The sequence below is a fragment of the Typopeltis vanoorti genome, chromosome 1 (assembly GCF_054136105.1).
Source record: "Typopeltis vanoorti isolate ZY-2024b chromosome 1, IOZ_Tvanoo_1.0, whole genome shotgun sequence".
Lineage (NCBI taxonomy): Eukaryota > Metazoa > Arthropoda > Arachnida > Uropygi > Thelyphonidae > Typopeltis > Typopeltis vanoorti.
Genome location: NC_143549.1, coordinates 19,829,942 through 19,851,393, shown reverse-complemented (window position 1 = coordinate 19,851,393; position 21,452 = coordinate 19,829,942).

Genomic DNA, 21,452 nt, shown 5'->3' with positions numbered 1-21,452 from the left:
GGAACTGCTTGTAAATGTAGGAAGGCAATACGTGTAAATCATGTTACAGAATGTTTCCTGCATGAAATATTTGTTGTACAGGATAAACTTCCATTTTCATGAGTAACATAAACATTTCCAGTTTACTAGATAAAATAACTTTTATATAAATTTCTGCATGTTTAGTTTCCTAATGATATTGATTTCCCTATTTAATAACAAACTGTAAAGGATTAGTTTACTATTTCATGTTATAAATACTGCCTTTGTGCACATACTCAAAATTGGTGTGTATCTTGTTTATAACTCTTGAATTGCATGCTTGTACAACAGCACACTGATATTGAGATAGTGATCTGTTATGTTTTTTTTTTTATAAAAAAATTAAAATGTATTTTATGCATTACGTGGATCTTTATACATTGCAGAACATAAGTGCATTCTGTATATTTATTGTGCAAATGTAGTTGCAAAATATATGCCAGATCTTAATGTTTACTTCATTGCTTTGCAGAACATCATTTATCTGTTATCATGATTTTTTTTCTTCTTTTCCCAAAAGAAGCTGTTTTATTTTGACTGTTACTTTCTATAATTATTCTTCTTATTTTAAATGAAACATTCATATATAATGATCTCTTAATTATCTAAGCACCAAACTGATTTCCTGGTGAGATTGGATAATTGAGGGATTACTGTGTATGTGCATGCATATATACAAGATCCTATGACAGTATTACACAGTTAAGTGTATATCCTGTCAACAGTCTTCTTCCATATTAGTCTCTTGTTTATCAGTACCCTAATATTGTCAGATCTTGTTACATTCTGTTCAATTGACCATATGATCATAGATTAGCTCTGCTCACACATTCTTAAATGCTAACAGTGGCAATTTCCTTACTAATATCTTCAGTTTTAATGTGATTGTGTGTGTGTGCTTGCATGCACATGCACTTTTATTTACTGTTGACATCTTTTGCTGCTATGAAACTTTAGCTTGTTCAATGGTTAAATTATGAACTTAATCATTAAAATAACATGATATACATTTCAGTTCAGAAAGTTGCTATATTCAGATGTATTTTATTGAAAAATGTACCGGTGCACTGTATCCATAGTGTATGTACTATTCATTATAACAGCAGCACATTATTTGGATTTCTTTCAGATGTCATGGAGTTTTCAAAGAAACTTTAGCAGTCATAATGTCATTCATCAACTTAAACTAGAACCAGATTCCAGTTTCAGTTGATGAGAATTATAAACATGGCACCATATCTTTTAAAAGGTCATGAGGTCCTTTTAAAAAATATAGTGCTATTTCCTGCATTATAAGGACATTTTCCCTATGAGAGGATAAAAACGCCCTCTTTGCCTAAAACTGCCTGACCTGACTCCTTGCATTGGCATTAGGAGGGGTGTATAGAAATTACCTACCCATGCCTTAAACTGATTCAATGTGTCTACACCCATAACACACTCAGACAATGCATTCCACTCACCAACCACTCTCCATGCAAAGAACCTACTCCTCACTCTCTATTCACACCCTCCTTATATAGTTTCCAGCAATGGCCTCTTGTTCTGCTCCTCTCTCTCTCTCTCTCTCATTCTATGAAAAATCTTTTCCCATGTCTACCCAATAACAACCGCTGACCAGCTTATGTCTCAATCATATCCCTCCTCCTCCTATTCACAAGGCTCCGCAACTTACATTCTCTCAATCTGTCCTCGTACTCCACATTCCAAAGACTACTCACTACCTTTGTGAATCTTCTCTGGACCCTTTCCAACATATCCTAATCACCCTGAAAAATCCGGTGACCAAATCTGTGCAAAATAATCCATATGAGGCCTGATCAAGGCCATATACAATGGAATCATAATCTCTCTGTTTCTGCTTGTCAAGGTCCTCCGCATCATTGCAATTATCCAATGTGATGGTCACCAAGCATTTGTTTTTTACATTCTGCCTACTCAGTCTCCAAAAGCTAGACCTCGTCTACTTGTTATAAGGAAAATACTTGCAAATCAGTTAATCTTGCAGATTAACTGATTTGCAAATATATAAGAGAAAGAGCTGCTTTCTGATTAACTGATTTGCAAGTATTTTACCCCGTGATCGTAATTGGGCTTTACTGGACAGTTAAAACCAGTGGATTTATTATTATTATTATTTTTATTTTAAGTTTTGTAAATAAAAATATTAATTTTTGAAAATTAATATTTTTATTTACATATAAAATGTACTAAGGGATGAATGATGGAAGATTGTCTTCCATCATTCATCCCTTAGTACATTTGATCAGACTAGGTGTAAAGGTCTTCTTAATAGTATTTGTAATGATTTCTGCAGACAGGTGGATTCCTTTCCTACTACTCATGGTATCATAACAGACTATCTTCTAACCGTATTCCCTATTAATACAAGAGCGTAACAGCTCTCTGTATTCTGGCATATTTTTCCTTGAGAATATTAATAATCTTCTTGGAATAATTGCATGTTCTACTTTCAGCGCTGTTGAAAAATTTGCACTATATTTCTTACTCTCATTTGACAAGTTGTGCTATTCAAGCAATCAAATCTACAGTGTTTCTTGAAAGAAACATCCTTCTTTACTTTCCCTTTCATAAAGTAAAATTCAGAATCTTAGAAAAGATGCAAAGCAGTGGTTGGTAGCCATGTAGTTCATAAGTTCCTTTTTTGTGATCCTAATATCATTGATAAATCATAAAATTTGTTAGTGTATTTTCTGGTTGGCTTTATTGTTTTTAATATTTTGCAATAATTTATTTTTTATTTTTTCTTCTTTTTCATTAAATACTGATATAATTATTATCATCATCATCAAATTCCTGATATGTACCCTCAAAGGCATGCAGGATAATTATGATAGTACTATGTGAAAAATTTACACCACTTCTAACTTCTGATCAACAATTTTCCTCCAAATTAATCTGTTATCTTTCAAGATTCCAATATTATCAAATGTTATATTTTAGTCTTTTAAGGCACTTTTTACTATATCAATCTTGGTCTTAATCTGGGTCTTTTCCTGCCAACCTTTCAAAGAACATCTCCCATTCTGTTTAAGTGTCCATACCACCTGAGATTAGCTTTACTAACACATTCCTGAATGCTAACAATGACAAGTTCTTTACTAATATCCTAATTTTTAATGTGTTACTGCATTAATGCCATCTGTTCACTCAACTCTCATATCATCAGAGGTCTCCAGTCTTTGATGAAGTGTTTTATTTCTAACCCAGCTTTCAGATCCATAAGTTAAAATGGTTTGAACACTGTCTTAAATACAGATAATTTAGTTTTAACTAATTTCATATAAATTTATTCTACTGACTTCCTGCTCTATCAACTTTAGTAATTCTGTTGTCTATTTCCATATTTAATTTACTTTCTTCACTAAAAATTGTGCCTAAATAACTGAAATATTTTACTTGTTCTTTTGGTTCACCATTCAGGTTACAGTTAATGTTTTCAATGTTTCTGCCTATTTTCATTGTCTTTGTCTTTTTATTGCTGATTTTCATGCTAAATTTATTACAACAGTTATTCAGTTTAGTCTGGGAATTTTGCAGACTTATACTGGATTTATTCAGAAGCACAGCATCATCTGCATAAAGTAGAGCTGTGATCGGACTTAATACCACTTTCTTCATAATGTGATCCATATAGATCACTGTTTCTCAACTTTTTTTGGATCATGCCCCACCTCAACGTCTCAATGATCTTGATGCCCTCCCCCCCATCCCCTAGCATAATAGTCAGCCAAGTTCTGAAAAAGTATGATATAAATATGTACATGTGCATTTTCTAATTGCCCCACGTTGAGAAACACTCATGTAGATAATGAATAACAGTGGAAATAATATGCACCTTGTCACACACCTGATTTTACCTCAAACCAACTCCTTGTACCTTGTTGATTTCAACTGCTGACTTACAGCTTAAATAGAAACTATGTATTGTTTAATATAATGCCCCATTTACATTTACACTACATAACTGTAGTTTTTTTTTAGGAGCTTTCCTTTTGGCACCTTGACTTATGCCTTTTCCAGATTAACAAAACTTAAATACAAATCCTTGTCATATTTCCAAGATTTCTCGACTATTTGTCTTAAAGTGAAAATCTGATCCTGACAACCTCTATTTGGCCTGAATTCAGCTTGATTTTCACCAAGCTTTCCTTTCACAATTTTTCTCAGCCATTTCTCAAGTATACTTGCATATATCTTACCAGGAACACTCATTAGGGAAATATCTCTGTAATTCTCACATTCAGTTTTACTTCCCTTTTTTATATATGGGTACTATGAGAGCTCTACTCCAGTCATCTGGAATATGTCCCTCTGTCCAGGCCTTCTGAGCTATGCAGTGTAACCACTGTAAGACTTTTATACCTCTATATTTGAGCATTTCTGGCTGAATTTCATCCACTCCAGCTGTGCCTTTCCACATTTAAGGTTTTGATGACTTTTTCTACTTCAAGTACGGATATGTATTCCTGACTGCATTACTGTTGGGAGTTTTCTACCATCATGAAAATTAAATTTACATAATGTAAATCATTATGTTAATTTTCACTTGCGTACATGTGGACTTACACAACTTATCGTGAGGGATTGGAAAGAGCTAAGAAAATTTTGAATGATAAAAATTTAATCAATTAGCATACATATCTGCATATCATCTGATAGCAGACTTCAACAAGGCAGACAGGTCACAAGATACATTTGTCCACTTTTCTCAGTTTTTCTTATTCCTGCATTTTTTTATTGTTTTTGTGCATAGATTTTTAGTGTTTGTGTGTACTATGGCAGAATACAGTCATGACTAGAAAAAAGGAATGTAAATGCTCCAAAATTAATCTGGAGATGAAAATGAAAACTATTTAGTCATCACTTGATAATTTCATGAAAAAGATCCAAATCAGAATTGTATTTATACTATATTACTTTGCTTTGCATTGTATTTTGTATTTTTCCCTTCAGCCTTATGGCTGGTGGGGCAGCAATGTGCTACTATACCAGGGAGATGATATGAAGCAAGGTGGTTTCCCGTTGCCTTCCTTGCCATAAGTATATTTATGACTGTAGCCATATACATTCACAGGACCAGTTTGCCTGTTTTGAGGGGTGAAAAACCCAAGTTACTGGGAGAAAACCCATCCACCTCCTTTAACTCACCTTTAGTCAAAAGAGACCAGATAAAGGTTCCTCTTGTCATGGACAGGAATCGAACTCGGGTCTTATTATTATTATTGTTCCGGGCAACTCCAAGGAGTTGACAGACTCATTGAGGGAGGCCCTAACATCATGTCAAGAACAACTATTCAACATTGACACAGTATCTATCATACCTTGCCTTGAACTCATTCACGGTCGTAGCACCCACAACAGACTCTGGAAGCTTATTCCACTCATTCACCACTCTCCAAGTAAAAAACCTAGCTCTAACTCCCTTGTCAACCACGCTCTTGCCCAGCTTCCATGCATGGTCCCTAGTCCTCCCACCACCAGTCATATTTTCAAAAATATCTTCTGGATCAATCCTATAGAAACCCTCCAGTAATTTGAATGTCTCAATCATACCACCCCTCCTTTGCCTATCGTCCAATCTCTGCAACCCACAAATCTTCAACCTATTCTCATAAGGTTCATTCCACAGACCTTCTATCATCTTGGGCACTCGTCTCTGGATCCTCTTTTCGACCAAAGGGCTTCGTCTATACCGACTGAGCTATGGAGGCTAAGTCAGTATTTAATAATTACTTATTAAAATCTAATTTGCATGTGAATTCTGCATTGACATATTTTAAAGGTTATTTAATAGGATGTGATTAATGGTTGAGGGTGGTGAAACTTATGTAAAATTCAAGTTATTTAAAGGTTGCAGAATGTTATACTTATGTAAGTCTGGGACTTCCTTTTTTACTTGAAGAAATTGAGAAATCATTCACATCAAAATCACATGACATCAAACTTTAAACACATTTGTTTACTCATTTTTAAGTATTAAAAGTGAGTAAACAAATATGTGGTGTGATGACAAATGGTCATCACACCTCAGAAATTCCAGAGTTATTAAGAGTTTGATTAATAATTTTAATGTATCATCATACTCCTTTTTCTCTTTTTGCCTCGGAATCAATATGAATCTTCAGCTTTAGCACAAAATTAAATTATAAAAAAATCATTGTTTGTGGTTGTAAGATTTATTTAAGAGATTAAATAATAAATACCAAGTAAATATATCTGCTTGTGCAATAAATTTACAAATGTTTCTTGTTTCAATTTTTACTCTCTCCTAAGCTATAGCTAGTTGTTTACTCATTATTATAGCCAGATATGAATGTTGCCTTCAAATACAAAAATATGTCATTTTCTATTATATGATATGTTATATCTTTTTGGATTAATATTTACTTATGCTTTCTTTGAAATAAACACACAAATCTAGATGCTACTTAACTTGTGAGCAACTTTGTACAAATCCCAGATCTTCTCTAATTATTAGTAATCCTTTCTATATTTCTAATGGCATGTCAATAATATCTCTAAAAATTCTTAATTTGATCCAAAAGAGATGATAATTGATATCCTTTCCCCCTCTCTCTAATGCCACTTATCTTCTAAGAATTTAGTACAAATCCCAGATATCCTTCACTTAATTAGGAATTCTGTTTCTATATGTAGACATAGGTTTCTGTGGTTAAGCAGTTCTGTAGGTAGTTTTTGGTATTGAGCCCACATACTAATATAAGGAGTTTATTAAAAATAAACAATTAAAAAACCCAACAAGTTTTGTGTGTCGTGATTGTTTTTTAATTGCTTATTTAATAAACACTTTATATTACTATGTGGTCTCAATACCGAAAACTACCTACAATTCTGTTTTATTTCTAATGGCATGATTCAACTCAAAAGAGATGATTTAGGCTAGTTAATAACTCCTCTCTTATTAATTCATCTCTCACCCCCCCCCCCCCACACACACAGATAGGCAGTGTTCAATTTTGCTTGTTTTCTGAAGAATTTTCAAGGACTCTGTTAACAGTTGGCATTCATACAAAACACATTGCTGTTTGCTTCAGTGGTTTCAGTATTCCTGATTGATTATTTTGATAATCAGTTTAAAGTATATATTTGATATACTTTAAATTGATTGGGCTAGCATGTCCATCCCCCTCCCCCCCCCTCAACTGTTATCCTTGGAACAGCTCTCCTCCTCAGTATTTTCTTGGTTATTCTGCACAATAAGTTCCTTCTCTGTTTCATACATCTGGCCAATTCAGTACTACTATGTTGTAGATTTCACAACCTAAATTTTGATGGTATAATCCAGACATTGGTGGTTGTCCACATACAGTATACCATAACGTATCAATGGATGCAAAGCGGATAAGAAACTTATCATTAAATTTGATTGCTTGTAGATTATCATTCCTGCTTTTGCAGATTCACTATGGTATAGTCATTTAAATTTTATTTATTTATTCGTGTGGGGTCCCCTCATTCCTTGACCATCCCTCTGGTTGAGCCCTCCTAGTAAGGGATTAAATATGTATTTTATGACTGTAAATCTGTGTGTGTTCATGGGCTGGTTTGTTTGTTGTGAGTGATGAAAAACCCAAGTTTCTGGGTGAACCCCCATCTCCGTATGAGGCCAGCTAACTCACCTTTAGTTGAAAGAGACCAGATAAAAGTTCCTCATGTTCTGGACAGGAATCATTCCAGGTCTTTCCAACCAAAGGGCTTCATCTATACTGACTTAGCTGCTGAGGCTCTTATTTAATTAAATTAAGTTAACAAAAATATATCACACTGGATTTGCTGTGAAAGATCAAGTGAGTATAGAATTACACAGTGGACAAAAGCAAATTATTGCTACACTTAAATGCTGAGATATCCATCACCAAAAATGTGTGCTCATTCAAATGACATTTTACTGAGTGCATAAGATGATTAAAAAACTGGTCATTTTCCATCCAGTATTTATTTTAATAATGGCAAATGTAGGTATAAGGGATTGTCACTTCAGACAACATTCATCTGATTCTTTCTCTTGCAGTTCCATTAACCTCTCTACTGGCCAATGTGGATGAAATAGTGACACCAAATTGCACTTCTTATCCATGTTATTCAATGGGTTTTAGAGCTTCATAACCAGATTTATCTCGATGTCTATAGACGTTGTGGCCGGTTGGGGGGGTAATTGAGCATTCATTTTGGATATACTAAATATTAAAAATATGTTTTTTTTTATCATTTCAACATTCTTCTTCTTTCCATTGCTGGATGTAGCCCCCCCACTCTTTCTGTGTTTAGCCAATCTCATGTCAAACCTTTGTAGATCACCCTTTATCTTGTTCTTTGATGACCTTTCCTTCTCTTGATATCCACTCAGTACTTAATTTTGTCCACCTTTCATCTGACAGTATTCTAATATGACCATCCCATCTGTATATACATGCTTTACAACACTACGTAATATCATCTACTCCAGTCATCTCTCTAATTCTCGTATTTCTACAGCATAGTAGTACTGACCAATTCAGTACTACTATATTGTAGATTTCACAACCCAAATTTTGGTGGTAATCCAGACATTGGTGGTTATCCACATATAGTATACCAGTACTGAATGGATGCAAAGTGGATCCATTGGTTATATCCCTTTCAACATTACCCTTCATATAATGGGGTATCAGTTTATTAATTCATTACTATTAGTAATCTTTTCTTCTTTTTTTTTTCAAGTTTATTTCTTTTAAACATACATGCATTCAGGTATGTTCTAATATGACTTTTCTTCATTTCATTAACATTTCATTTTGGTGTCGAAAATTATTTAAAGTAAGAATTAAATATCCATTGTAAGCATTTAATATTTTTCTTTGAAACTTACATTTCACTCATTTTTTTCTCACATTTCACTAGTGGACATTATCAAAGTGTTGTTTGTCTTGGTGAAGTCGAGCTTAGAAAGGTCACCACAGGCCGTAATAGTGAATTCCATGTTAAAAATCATCACTTCCTGTAATGACTTTTAACCAGCACACACTTCATTTTCTTAAATTTTGTGTTTAATCTTAAACACATTTTCATTTATTATACTTGATTCACCATCAATCAGTATATAACTTCATAATTACAACAGAATTGCTATCTCTGGTAAGTAGAAGTCTCTTGTAATACTTTGTATAGCATCGTGTACCTACCTGGTCTCAAGGAGGCTAGAGAATAGGCATAGTTGCATAACTCGTAACTAATAAGACAGAACAGATTAATGTTCTGAACCTGTGTGGTTTATTAATATAACATATTCTGAACCCATGTGGTTTAATTCATGCTTTTTTTACTTAATTGAAAATATCATTGTTACTTCCTGATAGATATATCCTTCCAGATAGATAGATATAGATATATACTTCCAGAATGTGATAGTGCTATATACTTCTTCTTCCTAACATGGCTTTTTGGCCAAGCAGCCTGTTCCAGTCACATCCCCATCTCTTTCTTGGGCTTCTGATTCTTCTTTTTCCACTTATTTTATATCTGTATAATATTTTTGGTAGTCTGCTGTTGTCCATTTGGATATACCAAGTGGTCCCACTTGGTATATCCAGTTGTTTTTCTGAGAAATTTCATTTCTGCTGTTTGAATTCATTTTTCATCTTTCCTTTTTGTGGTTCATGTTTCACTTCCGTATAGTAAAGTTGGTTTTCAAAAGATATTATATAGTCTGAATCTAGTGTGTTTTTGTACTAGGAATGTCTTAAATATATTATTTATTATGCCATTTACTATGACAGAGTTTGATATTTTAGTGTCTGTCTTTTTCTTTATATGATAAATCACATCCCAAGTATTTGGAAGTATTTACTTGTTCTAATATTTTATTATCTATCACTGTTTCACTTCTTATTGGGTTTTCTCCTTTGAATGCCATTATTTTTGTTTTTTCTTTAGATATTATCATATTATGTTGTTTTGATATATCATTTAATGATTTTAATGATCTCTGTAAATCATCTTCTGATGTATTTAATACTATTTGATCATTCGTAAATAGTAGTGTATCTCTCTTCATTTGTGGGGTTATTTGTATACCAAATGGGTTATACTGTTTCTAGATTGTTATAATTATATATATATATATATATATATATATTAAATTTAGTTTAATCCTTTATTCAAGTGTGTGTGCAAACAAAGTTTGCGCCTGAAAGTATCTTCAGGACTGGGGTAAAGTGGTACAACACCAGGCAACTCCTCCTTGCAAAGGTAGAGCAAACTAACATCACTCCTATCTCAGTATCTCCCATAATGCAAAACACATCTCCTTGCGGATATGTATAATGTTATGCATTAAGGGAAGGGCCACTACCCAGACTAGTTTCGACCTTTATTGAGGTCTCTTCAGTGAGAGCCAGGCCCAAGTGGAGATACCAGTCCTTATAAGGACTGGCTTAAAGGGGCGAAGCAATATTGCTTTTCATATTCCCCGTTGTCTGTAGAGGACAGTGTAAGGAGAAGGTGTTATTGAGCTATAAAGCTCTGATCATGGCAAGAGGGTAACAGCAATAGCAGAGCCTCAGTTAGAACTTCATTGGCTACAGCATTGCCATCCATTACCCTCCAAGTGTACCAATTTTAGTCGCCTCGTACGACATGCATTAGCTACATTGGTGCTATTCTTATCCCGGCAACCACACAGGTATGGAGATACCAGGCAGAAGCATTAGCAAGGTCATCTCCTCCTATAGGAGCTGCCAAATGGTGTGCCACCTTTTTATTAAATTACTCTGGATTTAGAGAAAGATGTTAAAAGTTTATTTTTCACTTGGTCAGACTATAATAAATTTAGTTTAATCCTTTATCCAAGTGTGTGCAAACAAAGTTTGCACCTGAAAGTATCTTCAGGACTAGGGTAAAGTGGTACACTATGCAGTCACACTGTAAATATATATATATATATATTTACAGAGTGATTGACTCAATTTAATGACATGTTTATAATTATTAACAGACTTAGCAGGAAAAAATAATGAGATTTAATAACATTTCATTACTAGTTTCATTGGAAATGCCGACTTTGTCAGGTGAATACAGTACTAGGGAGTCAACAACATCTTAAAAATATACAGTAAACCCTCGATTTAACGTTAAATTTTGAATTTTTTAAAATAAAATATCTGTTACGTTATACTGCAATTTTATCAGTATTAGCACTGTAATAACAAATAAATTGTTTTACACACATTTTCACACTTTTAGATAAGTTAATATGAAATTAATGTTCGATATTGTGGCACTTGGTTTAGTTAATCCTCTTTATAAAAACTATCGAGTTTTTTTTTTTGAACTTTTGAATTCTGCTGTGTTTTTATAATTAACTCCCTAAAATTACAAAAATGTGTGCAATAAAACTGCCACAGAAAGTCACGCCACGCGACAAAAGAACCAATTACAGTGCGATTGGTGTGATCACGTCCTAATCATTCGTCGAACACGTTTTATGAGCAGTGACTCATTTATGTTGGCTAAATTAATACAGTTTTTTTCCAACATATGATGGCCTATTCGCCAAAATTTGTTAAAAATAACAGGAAATTAATAACAAAAAATATCCTGTTAATTTAATTATAAGCAAATCTTGGTTAAAAGCATCTTAAAATTAACAGGGTATTAATTTTCATATGTGACATATGAACCGGAAATATTGTCCGTTAAATCGAGGGTTTACTGTATTGTACTTTAACAAACATAGAGTTTAGAACAAGTTGTAGTTGTGTTTGAAATGGAGTCTTCTGAGCGTTAGTTCTGGTGTGAAGCACTTTGCATGTAAATGATATCATGAGTATGGCAAAACTGTATTACAGCGCTATGTGAATCGGGTAGGCTGTAACTGAGATTGCTGTTTAGATAGGTAGGGTCGAGAGCTGTTTCTTTGGATTCCAAGATACATCTCTCTAATTCATCGGAGCATTTATGAATGTTTGAAGTTAAGTTCCAGTCTATATGATGTTGTTGTCCTGTAGCATCGGTATTGGCAGAGAATAAAATATGGCTGGATAAGGCTAGCATGGGTTCTGTTGTAAGAAATGTCACCTTCACTTCTAGGCGGAGAGAGAGAGAGAGAGAGAGAGAGAGAGAGAGATGGACTTTTCTGTCTGGCCATAATATGGTTTGCTGCAACTGCAAATGATTTTGTATATTCCTGGGAACTGAAGAAAGTTGTGTTTTACTTTAGGTTGAATGAGGCAAGATCGGAGTTTTGGTAAGGTGGAGAAATATGTTTTAACATTAAATTTCTTCAGGATTTTGCCAATTTAGGAGAAAGAGAACTTATATACAGTAAGAAGATGTAGGCTGTGGGGTTTGAGTTATCTTCATTACTTTAGAACAAGTAGTAGTTGTGTTTGAAATGGAGTCTTCTAAGCGGTAGTTCTGGCGTGAAGCACTTTGCGTGTGAATGATATCATGAGTATGGCAAAACTGTATTACAGCGCTATGTGAATCGGGTAGGCTATAAGTGAGATTGCTGTTTAGATGGGTAGAGTAAACCCACACAACTTAGTGTAGATTACACTAAGACGATTATAGGTACTTATAGGAGAGTAACCGTTATTTAAGAAAATCCTTTTGAGGTAACTAAGTTCATGTAGAAGTTCCTCTTCTTCTGACAACAAGGATCTCGCCCGATGAGCTAGTGTGGAAATAATACCTAATTTTTGAGGGGGGAGGGTGAGTCAAAGCATGTATGTATGTATCAGTGTGTGTTGGCTTCCTAAAGATAGAAATCTTGAGACCATCAGTCGTTCAAGTAAGTTTTATATCTAAAAAAAGCTGAACACCATTAACTTCTGGTTTCAATGTGAAGTTTATATTTTGATGAAAATTGTTTAAATGATCCAGAAATGTTTGTAAGTTTTTTGGACCGTGCTCCCAAAGGAAAATGCCATCCATGTAATGAAGCCAGATTTTGGGTTTCGGTGTTGCTGAGGAAATGGCTTTTTCCTCAAAATCTTCAAGAAAAATGTTGGTTAGCACTATTGGCCTGAGAGGGGTGTTTTCTGAGTGTTGATCTGAGAGAAAACACTCTTCTCAGACCAATAGTTGTAGGCATTGCCTCTCCTACATACAATTTCTCGAAATATCTCCCTTCCTCCTTAAAACATCTCGCAGGAAAATCCTTTTCATATATCAAAAACTCGGCTGATTTTGCCTCAAAGATAAAGAACATCCAACTTAACGAAGCAGACAGAATGATCCGCTTCAATATAGTCTCACTGTTCACCAATGTTCCAACCCAGGAAGTCCTTAGTCTTTTAAAAAACAAGTTATCTAAGAAGATTTTCGCCTTACTTATTCATTGTGTGGATTCAGGCTACTTCTTATTTGAAGACAAGATCTACAAACAGAACAGCGGTTTAACCATGGGTAGTCCATTGTCTCTTGTGCTAGCCAACATTTTTCTTGAAGATTTTGAGGAAAAGGCCATTTCCTCAGCGACACGGAAACCCAAAATCTGGCTGCGTTACATGGATGACATTTTTCTAATTTGGGAGCATGGCCAAAAAAAACTTACGAACCTTTCCGGATCATTTAAACAATTTTTGGCAAAATATAAACTTCATGTTGAAACCAGAAGTTAATGGTGTTCAGCTTTTCTAGATATAAAACTTACTAGAACAACTGATGGTCTCAAGATTTCTATCTTTAGGTAGTCAACACACCAATAGATACCTACATTCTTTGTCTCACCACTCCCCCCCCCCCTCAAAAATTAGGTATTATTTCCACACTAGCTCATCGGATGAAATCCTTGTTGTCAGAAGAAGAGTAACTTCAACATGAACTTGGTTACCTCAAAAGGACTTTCTTAAATAACGGTTACTCTCCTAAAAGTATCTATAATTGTCTTAGTGCACATAATCTACAAAGTAATGAAGATAACTCAGACTCCACTGCCTACATCTCCTTACCGTATATAAGTTCTCTTTCTCCTAAACTGGTGAAAATCATGAATAAATTTAATGTTAAAACATATTTCTCCACCTTACCAAAACTCCTATCCAGCCATTTTATTCTCTGCTAATACCAATGTTGAAGGACGACAACATCAAATAGACTAACTTCAGACATCTATAAATGCTCCGATGAATTAGAGAGATGTATCTTGGAATCCAAAGGAATAGCTCTCGACTCTACCCATCTAAACAGCAGTCTCAGTTACACCCTACCCTATTCACATAGCACTGTAATACAGTTTTTCCGTACTCATGATATCATTCACGCACACAGTGCTTTATGCCAGAACTAACGCTCAGACTCCATTTCAAACACAACTACTACTTGTTCTAAACTCTATGTTTGTTAAAGTACAATATATTTTTAAGATGTTGTTTATTTCTTGATACTGTATTCACCTGATGAAGTCGGTATTTCCGATGAAACTAGTAGTGAAATGTTATTAAATCTCATATTTTTTCTCGGTGTTTAAGTCAGTTAATAATTATAAACACAAGTGTGCACGCACGCACACACACACACACACACACACACACACACACAATACATACACATATATATTAAAAAGCACAGGTGAGAGGATACATCTTTGTTGTACTCTCCTCTTGGTATATCTTTCTGTTCTGAGATGTATTCTAATTTATATGCTAGTTCATTTCCTGTATATATTTCTTGAATGGATTGTAAAAGTTGGTTTGATATATTTAAATTGGTTAATATTTTAAACAATTTTTGTCTATTAATTTTGTCAAAACCTTTTTTCATAATCAACAAATTCTCTTCTCTTTTCTATTCATAATTTTAGAGTAAAAATTAGATCCATGCAGGATTGATCTTTTCAGAAAACATTTTGTTTTTCTAGTACAGGGCTGTCCAACCTTAGGTAATCCGAGGGCCACATTAAAAAAAAAAAATTTATCTGAGGGCCACATCACAATGTATCTAGTAATTTGGTGAACAACAGCAACACAGCTTCGATAGCTGAACAAACGAACAACACTAATCGCGTTCTCATGTTCCCCGTAAGCACTAGGAACATGCGTGTTGGAACAATACAGTGTACGAACTCTAATATTTGACACATCTAATTTGAAAAACACGTGGGTATATAGTGATGTAAAAACACCAAATAAAATTACTAACATTGAGATTATCAATTAGTGATAGATTTAAAATATCTAATACGCATTAGATTCAAATTGTTATTATTTTTTTTTTTTTTTTTTTTCGCTCATGAAAATCAAAACCCACAGGCGGGCCTCACAAAATTGCATCGCTGGCCGCATGCTGCCCACGGGCAGTTCTCTGGATAGCCCTGTTCTGGTAGTTTGTCCTCTACAATACTGTTTAGCTTTTCTTTTAATATTCCTGTATATATTTTATATCTTGAAAAATGCAAGTGAAAAAAAAATTTTTCACCTGCATTTTTGTATAGTTCCATATTTATATTGTCTGCTGTATACTTATGTTCATATTAGTAGCATCCAAATAACGGGGACATTTCGAATCCAGTATTGTTTGATCTTCCATTTTGGTCTTCTAATGTACCACTAAAATTGCATCTATCTATCTATTCACTGAGAGCCTTGGAATCAGATGCCTGATTCACTAAGTTTACCTCTCTCTCTCTCCTTTTTAAGTTATCATACTATTTCAGATGATCTGTTCACATATTTATCATATGCCTTTCATACCCCCTGGCCTTCATTTTTAATATAATTCTGTAATACCTCTATTCACTCGCCTGGTATTTCTCAGAACTCTCATGCTTGTGATCTCTAGTATTTGATCAATAATTCTATTGCTAAATCAACTCTTAGTTCCTTATGTAAAAATTAGTTTGAAGACTGCCGTGTCCATTGCACTGCTAGTTTATTGTATTGGCTGAGTTTTCTCTTATTTAATATAAATTTCTTCATCTGACTCACCCCAATAATAGCACAAAAATATAAATCCTTTTTATTTTCCCATATTATTTTTATAAGAATAATGAATTTTCTATTTAATTACCATTATGAATATCTACATAATTAATGTTCTCAGCTTATTCATGCTGCATGTTTATATACCTAGTCTAGCCATGGATACTGTTACAGCTTGAACAGTGCATAAACTTTTAATCTGTCAGTAGATTATTTACAGCTTTCAACATATAGCATTACTCGATGTTCCAAATGTTCCCCTTTTGCCTTCATTCACACCTCTAAAGTCTTTGAGGCTACATATCAATGGCAGCATGCACAACATCCAGTGGAATCTTTACCACTACTCACTCCAAACGGTGCTGGAGTGGTGTTTCTTGCAAGCTATTATCGCAAGTTCCAACCACAATATGAAGTTGAACGGATTAAGATTGGAACACAGGCGGTGATATGTGGTTGGGCACATTTGCCTCCAATATGACTCAGCTCTGCACACAACCTTGTGTGCAAGGGCTTAGTCCTGGTGGAAAGATCCACTGCCTACAGTGAAACAAGATGATGTTCAGTGGGCATACCACAGGTTCCAGCATGATGTTTTGATCCCCTTTCTTGCAGAAATGCAACTTGGATAACCCTAGTACATCACTGATGCTGAGTGATTACCTCTCTGAATCCTGGGTACTATAGCATGTGCTGTGCAATCATCTGGGGCATATACCCAATCGTTTTAGAGATAAAGAACTTCTCAATGGTGAAAATCTTCTCATGTGGGAAGAGGATATCTCTGTGTCTGCTGTTCATATACTGCTGGAGAAGTGCCTGTAATGTTATCACCCTCTGCCACATAAGTTTTGGTGTTAGGAAGTGCCCAGTTGAACAATGGTAGACTCTCATCTCCTGGTCATCAATTAGTACACATGACATCATTCTCTACAAAATATTGATCTCTTACAACATCCCTTTTGTCATTTTCACAGGATTGTGGCAGAGGCATGCCTTCACAACCTTCAAAAATTGTTGCATCCAAATGTAACTTGGTCGACCTGTTCTTTGGTAGTCTGATACATCTTCTGCATCATTATGATAGTTCATACTCCGATACATAAACATCCTACTGATCCCATGTGTTTTAAGCATGTTGAAAATAACAAGTAGCTAAGTAGCTGCATTCGAACCTTGTAGAGTGTTGTTATGGGGTGGAGGGCTGAAAAGTTCTGATAAACACTTAGAACAAAAATTATATTAAAGCAACTGGTATAACCACAAGAAAGAACATATCTTAAACCTTTTAACCTCCATGTTTCATCAAATTGTAATAATTTGTTCTTTTTCCTTTCCTTTAGTTACATGGTGATCAGCATTCATTTTACACAAATTATGAACTCTACAAATGTGTTATAAATAATTACTTTAATTTCCCGCCTTCATATGAAGGTCATCATCCAGAGCGTGCACACACACACACACACATATATATATAGAGAGAGAAGCTAAATTACATATCACATAGTATGCTGAAGAGACAATGATTTGATCAATGGTTGTTCTACTGGCCTGACTCTAGTGAAAATAAAATTACAATAAATAAATGAACTACATCAAAGCTGTATTCTATTTAAGACACCATCAGGGAAACATTCTTTCATATAGATAGTTTTGTTACAGTGAAAATGATGTCCTAATTTAACATTACAATTGTTATATTAGATTTGGGATTCTCGATTACCTATGGTTCTATTTAAAATTAACTCTTAGGGAGAAAGGTTAAGTGGGTAGAATATGTGCCTTCCATAAGTTTGGGATTTTTAGACCATCATTTTTGTTAAGATTGATAAGAATCTCACAGGCCTCCTTAAATTTATGTTCATACCATGTTTCGGTGATGGAAACAACAGGTGCTTTTCCAGTCAATTCTATGTAAAGTGTTCAGGGCATGATCAGAAAGGCCAGCTTGACCATAGTTATTATATTTAATGTGTCTTTTATGTTCCTTTTTTTTTCTGATAGGAATTGTGCATCCTGCTTCCCCTATATAGGGTAAATTACAGGTGCAATGAATACAGTATAACCCCTGTGGGTCAGTGGATCCTTGGATGTGTTGAGTAAGTTCTTTAATTTTGCAGGAGGTTTAAAGATGGCTTTAAGGTTGTATTTTTGTAGTATTCTGTTTATTTTGTCTGATATCCCTTTAATGTATGAAATGGTTATAGTTTTGCTTATTTTTGTTTTTAAATGAGGTCTTGTACAGAATTTTGTTGATAGTATTTTCGCTGTAACCATTTTTAGGAAGGTATTGCTGATAACTTTTAATTCATCTTTAAGTGCTTGTTCATTGGAGCAAATCTTCTCAGCCCTGTTTTTAAGTGTATTAATGACCCCTAGTTTTTGTGTTGGGTGGTGGTAGGAGTTTTTGGTATACATTGGTCAGTATGTGTTGGTTTCTGGTAAACAGTTAAGGAAAGACTGTCAGAAGGAAGAAATGTAACAAGTGTATCTAGAAACGGAAGTGTGCTCTGCTTTTCAATCTCAATTGTGAATTGTATGCATTTGTGTTGTTTGTTTAGGTTGCTGAGGAAAGTGTCTGGTGGCCATGGAGCCAGATAGCAAAAACATCATCAACGTATCTAAGTCAGACTTGAGGTTTTAAAGGAGAAAAGTCTAGAGCATGTTTGCTCAAAATGTTCCATGTAGAAATTAGCAATGGGGGGGGGGGAGATGGTGAGCCCATGACTGTGCCTTCTTTTTTTCTTTTTGTAGGTAGAAAGTGTTTTGCCACACAAAATAGCCAGACTGTAATACATGCACAAAGAGCTTTGTGATACCAGGAGGGAATTTGTCATGTAATAGAAGGATTGTGTCATTGATTGGGACATTTGTGAAGAGAGGCAAAGATTCAAAACTGACTAATAAATCATATTTTTCCAGTGTGATGTCTTTGATTTTGTTTACAAACTGTTGTGTGTTTTTAATATAGGAGGGGGAATGACCTACCAATTCGTTGAGTGTTTACAATAGTTTCTTGGCTAGGTGATAATTAGGGCTGTCTATACCTTCGACTATCAGCCAGAGTGATGTGTTTTGTTTGTATCTTTGGTAGACCATAAATTCTTGGGGAACGAGCATAGTGCAAAATTAATTTTTTAATGGTATCTTCAAGCCATGTAGTGATGAATTTAAGTAGCTTCTCCATATTTTCTTTTTTATACAATTGGTAGGGTCATAGTTAACTAGTTGATATGTGCTGTTTCCCGATACTATTAGATTCATTTTTTCCAAATAAGTAGTTCAATTTAGAAGAACTGCGACATTGCCTTTATCGGCTCTAGTAATTATGATGTCTGGATTTAATTTTATTGATTTTACTGCTGTCAATTACGATTTTATTAGGTTGCTGGTTATTGTTTTAGTATAATTTAAATGTAAAATGTTAGAGGTTTCCAAACTTACTTTATCTGCTATTTTGGTAGAGATAAATCTTAAGCTACTTTCTATATGGTAAATAAAATCAAGTTTGTTAATCGTTAATCATTTAAACTTTGCCAAGTACTGTGAGCTCATCATTATTCAGGGTGTGGTTCAATTGGTTGACTACATGACTGTTTGCCGAAGGCAGTTGTTGGCTCCTGTTGACCCTTGCTTCTGGTTGGTTGTTTGTTATTATCACTGACTTGTGGTTGGCTGTTATCGTTCACTGAAGAGGAATTCAAATATGTCTGTTGGTTTTCTGAATGTTGTCAATCTTTAAGTCGAAGAAATTTGGATATGAGTTTCTGGGTTCAAACAACTTGAAAATTCAGATTTTAAATTCATGACCAGATTTTGAGCATAAGCTAAGTTCTTTCGAGCAGCCTGGATCTGTTCTCTGAGCAACGCTTTCTCCATATGGTGGTATATTCATAGTGCTTTCATCTAGGTAAATTTCTTTTCAGTTTGATGCAGTTTTGAATGATATTGCTGTCTCTACAATGTTTTAAAAATGTCAGTTGGTTAATCAAAACAGAAACGTGAATCTTCAACTTGCCATAGTGATTGCATTGCTTGTGCGTCGAATCTCCATGAATTACCAGAATCCTTTCCTTTAGTATTACACGGTAATCAGCATTCATTTTACACAAATTATAGACAGCCAGTAGAATAACTGTTGATCAAATCATTGTCTCTTCAGCATACTATGTAAAATGTAATTTAGCTATCTCTGTATATATGTGTATACTCCAGATGATGACCTTAATATGAAGGTTAAAACATTGGGAAATTAAAATAATTATTTATAACACTGTTGTAGAGTCCATAATTTGTATAAAATGAATTTGTTCTTTTTCTTTTAGGATACATAAAATGACATGCCAGAGGTTTGAAGAAAGTCACAGACACAGAGGTGTTAGCCATCTCAAGTTTTTCGTGCTGCAAGAAAAGCCTGCAACTGAAATTCACCTAACTTTGTGTGAGACTTCAGGGGACTCTGTCCCAGCATATCCAACATTTGCCAGATAGGTGGCCAAGTTTAAAACTAGACATCCTGAGACAACAGATGCCCCCAGTTCAGGAAGACCTTCCACAGCAATCTCACCTGAAAACATGGATGCAGTGCATGCCATGATCCTTGATGATAGATGACTACCAGCCAAAAACATTGCAAAGATTCTAGGGATATCCAGGGAACAAGTTGGGGTAATTATCCACCAACATCTGGACATGCAGAAGCTCTCAGCAAATTGGATCCCCAAATATTTGAATGCTGACAAAGAGAGAGAGAGAGAACGTGTGCCATCATCTCAAAGGATTTTGGATCATTTTGAGAAATCAAAATCAAATTTTTTTGGCTTGTATTGTGACTGTTGGTGAAACATGGCTTCATCACTGTGATCCAGAGACCAAACAACAATTAATGGAGTGAGACATAAAAGTTCTCCATGGCCAAAGAAGTTCCGTACCTAAAAGTCATCAGGAGAGGTTCTTGCCATTGTCTTTTGGGATATGGATGGTGTAATCCTTACCAATTACCTCAAAACAGGTGAAACTCTTACAGCAGCAGTTTATTTAACATCTCTGAAGGAATTGAAGGAGGTACTGAAGGAAAAACGCCACAGGAAACTGAGCACATGTGTGTTGTTTTTGCAGGACAGCTCACCTGCTCACACTGCTCATGAAACCCAACAAACAGTACACAAACTGAGTTTTCAGTGTCTGCCTGCATCCGCCCTATTTGCCAGCCCTGGCTCCATCTGACTATTTCCTGTTCCCAAATTGAAAGAAACACTTGAAAGGAACAAAATTTACCATATGATGAAGTCATATCTATAACTGAAGTCTGGTTTGTGCAACGATGAAAAGACTTTTTTTCTCAGAGGATTGCAAATGATGCAGCAGCATTGTAACAAGTGTATAACACTTTGCGGGAAATATGTAGAATAATGTGTAAGTTACATGGTTCTACCTCAATTCCTTTATGGTGATTATCACAACTTTTCAGCACACCCTTGTACA